Here is an 8381-nt window from a genome sequence, read left to right as displayed (position 1 = left end):
CCAGCGACGTCCGCGTCCACACCGGCAGCGCCGAGCCTGGCGACCTGGTGGGAAACACGGCTGTGAGCCGCGGGCTGCCAGGCGGCTCCCGGTCGCCGGGTGCCAGCGGGTGAAGAGCGGGAACACAGGTCAGAGGCGTGGGACACCGCCCCCTGCGGACTTACCTCTGGAATGTTCTCGCTCTGACTGAACAACGCCGCCGCCGCACTCAAGCTACCCTCGGCCCCGGCGCCCGCCCCCCGCGGAGGGCTACACTGCCCATTGGCCAGGGGTCCGCCCGTGCTCTGTTACTATTGGCCTAAATTGCGCGTCAATCGCAACTTTCCCCGCCCCCCCCGCTTCCTGGGGCTCCACTCGCGGCCTTGGCCCGCCTCCGATCTAGGACCCGGCTTCCTTCTCTTCCCCTCCTCCGCCCTTTCCCAGAGGCCATTGCGATCTCGCGAGAACGGGCCCGCGCGCGGTCAATTCGGGGCTCCCGAAAGATGGCGGTTGCTCCCCTCCCCCGCCTGTGAGGCGGGGCCTGGCCGCCTAGTTGTGAAGGCCTCGGGCCGCGGCGCTACTGGCTAGCAGTCTGACCAGATCCCCGAGGCAGCGTTCTTCTGCGTGTAGCGCGCTCGTCCCTGCTTTCGTGGGTCTCGCGCCATAGCCAGGGTGTCTCATCCCTTGTGCTGCCTTTGCTTCTCCCACGTCCGTGGCTTCCGTTTTACCAGGCGAAGTTAACACGGTGTGTGACTCAGGCCCTTGAGCACACGCCGTAATGGGGTCTTGGTCGTTTGAGCCCAGCTGTGCTCCGAGCTTGCTCTCCTCCCCGGTGCCCGCCGCGACTTGGCCCAAAGTGACCACCACGTCGGGCACCTTGTCTCCACCCAGCCTGGTATTTATAGTCCGGATTCCTGCCTCGCGATCCGTAGCCCAGGGCTGGGGCTCGGGATGAGATTCCAGTATTGCGTTTATATGGAACAGTTTCTGTCTTGAAAGAGCCTCCCACATTTTAGTTCTGTAGAAACTCGTGCTTTCAAATAGATTTGGAGCACAAGTTGCAGTTGAGACCTGAAATTGCACCAACTTGCACCCTGAGCCTTGCTTGGGGGCATACCTGATGGTAACAGCTCCTGGCTGCAGCCTATCTCCCGCGGCCTCTGAGGTGCAGCCTGGCACAGTTGCAGCGGGTGCGTGGCTTCCCAGATCCTAGCGAAGCAGAGATGTGTGGAAGAGGGGCTGGCCTTTGTTCTAGACCTGTCGACTGGGCTAGAATGGGGGAGTCGAAAGATACGGTGATGTTTATCAAAAGCCAAGATCTATTTTGTGATTTATAAGTTTTATAAGCCATTCAAAAATTGACAGTGTTAATGTGGCGGATAAAGGCATGATGCAAAATAGGTGGTTTGTGTCCTGTCCTGTAGGGGCTTTTGTTACAATCACAGTGCACTTGTAGGTGTATAATTGCTAAGCCGATTCTCAAGGCTTTATGGGCACAGGGTTCCCCTCAGATAAACAGGACGTAGGTCCCAGAGGCGCTGCTTCCGTTTCACTGTGGAGCATGACTTAGCAGTATTGAGACAGATTTGAGTTTCTTGCTTGGCTGCACACGAATGATGTTATTTTAAAAACTAAAAATAATGGGCGTAAAACTCGCCTGATGTAAGAGGCTTATCTCAAAAGTTTTAAAATAAATACAAAGTGATATTTGGTATGATTAATGGCCCGATTTTTAATTTCATTAAGTTTTCCACTAATTGTGATTTTTCAGTACGTGTTCCATTTATTTCTATGTAATCATGGACAACTTTTTAAAATTACTCTTAGTCAAGGCGTGGTGGTGCATGCCTGTAATCTCAGCTCTTGGGAGGGTGAGACAGGAAGATTGCTTGAGTTCCAGGCCAGCCTAGGGCTGCTTACTTCAAGGCCTGCCTGGAATTCACAGAGACTCTGTCTCAAAAACAAAACGAAACACTAAAAATTATTCTTTTTTTTTTATTATTCTTAATCATTGCATTTAATGTTTATCATATTCTGGAAATTTGCTAAGTGTTCTGTTTACATCTTGGACAGTGAAGCATCTTTATTCCCATTTTACAAATGAGCACAACTGAGAATTAGTGGGAAACATTAAGCTGTTTGCCAAAAATCATATTCTTAGTAAGTGGCAAAGCTAGGATTTAAACCCAGATATCTGATCCCACAGCCTGTTCCCATAGCCATTATGTGGCATGCCATTTCTAGATAAATGTAAACACAATGGTGACCAGCTGGTTACATGTGCAATGCCACTTAATTCTTTAACAATCACCTGAGGGGTGTTGTTATGCCCATGTTTTACAGGTGAGGCCAGACTCGGGAAGGTTAAGTAATTTTCTTCAGTCACCTACGTAATAAAAGGTGGACCGCGTTTGAACTTTGACTTGTTTAATGCCAAACTTGTTGCACAATTCTGCCTCCTGTGTGTCCATGCTTCATCTGGCTGTATTATTTCCTCCAATCATGTTCATTGGTTAAATAATAGACACACTGTACTTATTAAATCCCTGTTGAATGAGTGCATGGATTGGGCTTTTTGGCACAGGCCCTGGATGGCAGACATGAATAGTTGCTGGAAAGGTAAATTAATAAATTGGCCTTCCAGTTGTTTAGATTTTGGGGTCTGTGTGTCTGTCTGTTCCGTGTAAATAAGCAAGGTCAATTTCATGGCCCGAGAGCCTTGTGTTTCTGTACAGTGGGCCTGGGAGGGGTTATCTGGCCAGAGGGCCCTGCTCTGTGACAACTGCCATTCATTTTATGCAGTTATCTACTTATTTATTTTGTGGTACTGAAGGTTGAGCCCACAGCCTTGGCACTGAGCTGTATCTCCAGACACTTTTTTTTTTTTTTTTAAAGCACAGAGTCTTGCTAAATTGCCCTGGCTGGGCTCAAACTTGCAATGGTCCTACCTCAGCCTAGGCTACATAATGCATTTCAAGCCAGCCTGAAATGAGACCCTGTCTCAAAAACAAAAAGACATAAACAAAAACAAAGCCACATAGTTACTCATGTTCCTGTTTCCCCTACTTGATGCTGAGCTATGGGGCATAAGCAGCAGTTCCATCTAGCACTATCCAGCCACTGCCTGCGGTTGTTCCCATAGAAAGAGCTGCTGGGAGGAAGGAAGGAGACTTGCTGGTGAGTACAGAGGGCGGGGCTGAGGTGAGGGCTGGTCCTGACCGTGCTCATTCAATGCATCCATATAGATAAACATTTCTGTGCTGGATGGCAAGGACACAGGGCCACTACATCTCAGTCCTGGCTCAACAAGTGAAGATGAGCCAGTGTGATGCCAGCATTCGGGAGGCAGGAGGATCGCTGCAAGTTCATATGAGTTCAAAGCCAGACTGCAGTACAAAGGGAGACTGCCTCAAAAACAAAAACAACCAAACCAAACAAGTAGAGGCTCAGGTCTATTTGTGGCTTCCCCGCTGAAGCTTGGCCTTCTTTTGAAATCTCTGACCCTTCGGGCAGGACACCCCTGCCTCTGTGACCTGCACCCGGCTCCTTCACTTCACATTAGTGTTGCCCATTCACTCACCCGTCCTCCCTGTTAGGCCAGGCAACTGAGGCAGGGGACTTGGCCTTGAGGAGAACAGAGAAACCCAAACTTTGGCCATGGGATTGCGGCCTTCAGTCAAAGCCCAGAGGCAGAAAGCAGAGTTGTCTGGGGAAGATGAGCGTCCAGGAGGGGCCCAGCTGGGCTGATGCTGTGTATCTCTTCTCAGGGTAGTGCTGGGACTCCACCAGAGTTGTCCTGCCTGCCTTTTCAGGAAAGAGAGCCAAGTGCAGAAGTGTGTCTGGCTGTCCCGTCCCAGTAGGTAACGCTGTGAGGGGAAAGACTGGGTTTGTCTTGGGCACCTTGGAGCTGAACACAGCCCCCTGCCCAGGACAGTCACTCCACTCTGTGCTCCTGGTGGCTTCAGAGGCCTAGAGCTGACCTGAACCCCGCCCATGGTTGTGAGGCCGCAGGGAAGGTGTCTATGTGTGAGGTATGGCGTGAGTCCTGCCGATGCTGGCTACTTGCAAACTGCTGTCACACTTGTTCCCTCCTCTCGTGTGCTGTTGTTGTTGGTTGTGAATCCAGTGCTTTGTCCAGCAGGTGAGGCCTCTGCCAGCCAGCACCTGGGTCCAAGGGGACCGAGCCCTGTTAGCAGAGTGCCAGACCACACCTTGGGCATGTGTCTGCCCCTGGGTCTCCTGCCACCTGGGTCTGGGTGTCACTAGGTCAGTTTCGAGTACAAATACCTATGGCCCTGTCCCGGGTTCTGTGTATCTTAAGGGAGCATCCCCTACTCATCCATGTGGCCTGGTTTCTGTGAAGTGGGGTTCTCAGACGTGTATGTCAGAGCTGGTGGCTCTCTCAGAACATAGATTGAGGGGCCCACAGGGTCTGCTTCTCCATTGGACCAAGAATTTACATTCCTGACATTCCCAAGGATTGCGGTTGTCACGGGCTCCAGGACTGCACCTGCCTGAAAGCAGGGGATCCTGTGACTCTGGAAAGCCAATAGTCCTGGGCTCATGGCCTCCTCCAGTTGTGTCCCAGGCTCCTGGCTCAGTGTGAGTGAAGAAAAAGTGCGCTTGGAAGCATGGAGCCCAAGCCCAGGTGCAGGGCAAGACTGGAGTGGGGCTGTCACCCCTGTTAGAACCAGGATGAGCCACGGCACTCACTGATGTCCTCGTGCCTGTGCCTCGTGGATGGTGAATCTGAGGGGTGGCCAGGTGACTCCGGCTTCAGAACTGGTTCTCCTCAGGTATGCTTCTCTTCCTTCAGCTGGGTTTCACTGAACCAAAACTCTCCTCGGTGGCAGGTGACCCAGGGGCAGACACATGCCCAAGGTGTGGCCTGGTACTCTGCTAACAAGGCTTGGACCCCACAGACCTGGGTGCTGGCTGGCAGAGGCCTTACCTCTGGACAAACCACTGGATTCATAACCAACAAGAGCAGCACACGAGAGGAGGGGAGCGGGGTCTAAGTGCCGGCCTTGCAAAGGGAGGTCAGCAGGCCGTGCCATCTCTGAGCTATACAGAAACTGTTCTTCAGGTTGCTGATTCTCGTCTATCAGTGGTCACTGTGCATCCTCTCAACGCGGCACCCACACTAGATGCAGTTGACCCCTGGGGTGTGGTGTCCCCCATATGTTTATCTTGAGCCAACATTTAAAAACATTTCTAAATAAATAAAAACAGATTTCACTGGGTATGGTGGTGCATGCCTGTAAGGATTCAGGAGGCTGAGGCAGGAGGATCTCCACAAATTCACAGCTAGCCTGAACTACGTAAGAAGCCCTTGTTTCAAACAAAAACAAATTTCACATACAAATATATAATTCTAGCTCCTTGGATAACTGGAAGCCCTGCACACTGGGACCTAGTTCCACAAGGGAGCTCTTCTGTAAATCTGGTGGCAGCAGCTATTGGAGGGTGATAGGACTTCCAACTGCCTAGAAAGGGAGGTGGTGAGGGCTAAAGACAGACAGACAGCAGAGATGTACACAGTTTGAAATGCAAACAAAAACTGTTTATTGGGTGCCTGGGGAGAATCAGATGTGTCAGAGGGCGGCAGTACATAAATCTGCAGGATCTCAGGTCTATGAGGAGCTTATGTTGATTAGGACGGAAAGGTCAGCATCACAGGACCACTGAGGCCTCACACAGCCCTAATCATAATTTCACTGTGAAATGATTTTTTTTCCCAAAAATGATGTAGTATGGCTCCTGACAGCCTGCCATTGATAATAATCCATGTGGCCCGTGTGTTCATGGACGTGAACTACCTTTCCCCCGGGTGTGCGTGTGTGTTGTTGCCCCTGCAGATATTCATGTGCACCCATGCCTGTCCCTCCTCACTTGCTGTTGTTCACCTTGCCTTGTGTTTGTCTGCACAAACTCATGTGGCCCCTGTGTGCCGGCCCTGGAGTCTGGATGTCTAACTCACTGTGCTGGTCTGGCTTGTGTTCCTGGAAGGCAACCCTGAGACCAGCTAGCTGGTTACAGCATCTTCTACTCAGCTCATAGTGTCAGAGGCCAAAAGCCCAAGGCTGGGGACTTCCTTGGCTGCACTCCAGGAGCATGTGTTACAGTTGCATCTAGAGCCAGGAAGTGGTGAGAGACTGGCTTCCCACAGTTCCTCCTGAGGATGCCCCCTCCTCTGATCTCAGGACCTCCCAATATTGCTCTTTTTTTTTGGGGGGGGGGTTGAGACAGGGTCTCACTATGTAGTTGAGACTGACCTGGAGCTCACTATGTAGCCCAGGCTGGTCTCCAACTCACAGCGATCCTCCTGCCTCAGCCTTCTGAGTGCTGGAATTACAGGCGTGCGCCACCACTCCCAGCCCAGTGTTACTCTTCAACTTCCTCCTCCTCTGAGCATTGCACTGAGAACCAAGTTGTACCCATGGACCTCGGGGAACCTGCCAAGACCACATCTGAATTGTAGCACATTACAACACTCATGAGGGCCGCTGTGACAAGCACACACCCGTACAGCTTAAGACTGTTTCCCCATAGCTCTGGGAGCCAAATCCAGAGTTTCCAGGGCCATGTTGCACCCCTGGCTTGTGGAGGTGGAAGTCCTGGTGTGCAGAGTGCTCGTCTCTGCCCCTTGGTCCCATCCAGCTTCCCTTTGTGTCTGTGTTCCATACAGTAGCATTCTCTTGCTGTGAACCAGGCTCTGTTCTCCTCTCTGCTTTATACACGGATGCCGAGCACACGGAGGAAAGGGCCTCCCGGCCCAGCATGACCCATCTTTCTTGGTTACACCAATCTACAAGCCCAAATGACCCAGATTTACAATGCAGTCCTCCTGGTTATCTGTCCACTTGGGGAGATGTCAGCCTGGGCCCCGAGGTAGCTCAGGTTTGTCAAGTGGTTGAGCTGAATCTGGTAGGTGTCGAGTTTTTCCTGTGCACCGGGAATTCGTTTACTCCCGGGGAGAGTCTGTTGTTATTGCCCTGTGCAGAGGAGGCACTGAGAGTTTATGCAGCTTAGCCATGGTCACTGGGTCACTGAGGGGGCAGAGCTGCAGGGTCTGGGGATGAGTGCTGTGCTGGGTTTGGGGGTGAAGCCTGGCAAGCTGCATCCTTTTTCCCACGAGGCTGCTCCCTTGTGTCAGGAACAGCACGGCACATTTGTCTTGGTCACTCTCGAAACCAAGTCCAATTTCATTTATGATCCCCTGTGAAGTAGAACAGGCTGTGCGTGCTTAGAGCTCCTCATTTGGGTTAGTATGTAAGGGCTGCTTGTCTTTTTGGGTATTTTGCAGAGAAGAAAAACCTTTGACTAGGTCACCTGTATTCCGCACTCTTTTGGTGGCTGTTTACAAAGCTCATTTTTTTGCACTGCTACTGGATCTGGGGTTCCATAGACTCTTCCAGGTCTTTGATGTCCTGAACAAAGAATCGGACAAGACACCTGAAAAAGGTAGTGATGCTTCACATTTATTAAAGGTAGGAAAAGAAGTCTGCTCTGCAGCGGGAGAGTGGGCCACAGAGAACCTCCACGGTGACACGAGGTTACTGGTGGAGGTCAACAGTGGATCTAGGCTGTCCTGTCAAAAACCTGCGTGATGATTTCGCACCAGAAGAATTGAAGACAGCACTTTCTGATGGGTATCAGTTCAGGGCTTCGTAACTGTGTTCTGGGCATGTTCTTGGATCTTGGTGATTGACAGGCCACACCCACTTGTTTACCAGTCTGCCCCACCTTGCTCTCCTGCCTCAGTACTGAGGCTGGAACCCAGGCTCTCTCTCAAGCACTCAAGGCGTGTTCTACCCCTGAGCCACAGTCTTGGCCCTTCATGGCTATTTTGAGCATGTACCTTTGCTGCCTTAAAATCACAGTTGGAGTTTCAAGCCGTGATTGCCTTATCTCCCTTAGTATGATAGCTTCAATCCATCACATTAGGGGAAATAAGTCACAAAAGGCCCAATGCTGTAGGGTTCCACTTACTGAGGTCCTCAGAGAGGCAAAGTCAGAGGCAGTAAGTAGAGATGTGGTGGCCGAGGCTTACAGGGTGGGACAGAAAGATTTCCTTGAAGGTTCCAGAGCTTCTGATTTTACACCAGATTCTGCGGATGGATGGTAACAATCCTGCTCAACAGTGCCACTGGCGTGCATGCTTTAAAACGTCAACATGGCAAAGGTGACATTTGTCTGTCCATATTCACCACAGTAACCCCCACACCTTCACAGTACTCGCTGAGTGACTGTATCCAAGTCTGTCCAAAATGATGGCAGATATATACAAGGAATGTTCCTGCAAAATATTGAAACAATTAATCCTGCACAAACCAAGCTTGTGGTCTCCAGAAGCGGAAGGATGAAGTCATGAACTAAAAGAAGGAAGTTAGAAGAGTTTT

Source organism: Fukomys damarensis, unplaced genomic scaffold, assembly GCF_012274545.1.
Source record: "Fukomys damarensis isolate Sample0158 unplaced genomic scaffold, DMR_v1.0_HiC HiC_scaffold_21, whole genome shotgun sequence".
Classification (NCBI taxonomy): domain Eukaryota; kingdom Metazoa; phylum Chordata; class Mammalia; order Rodentia; family Bathyergidae; genus Fukomys; species Fukomys damarensis.
Note: the sequence above shows the minus strand (reverse complement) of the source record.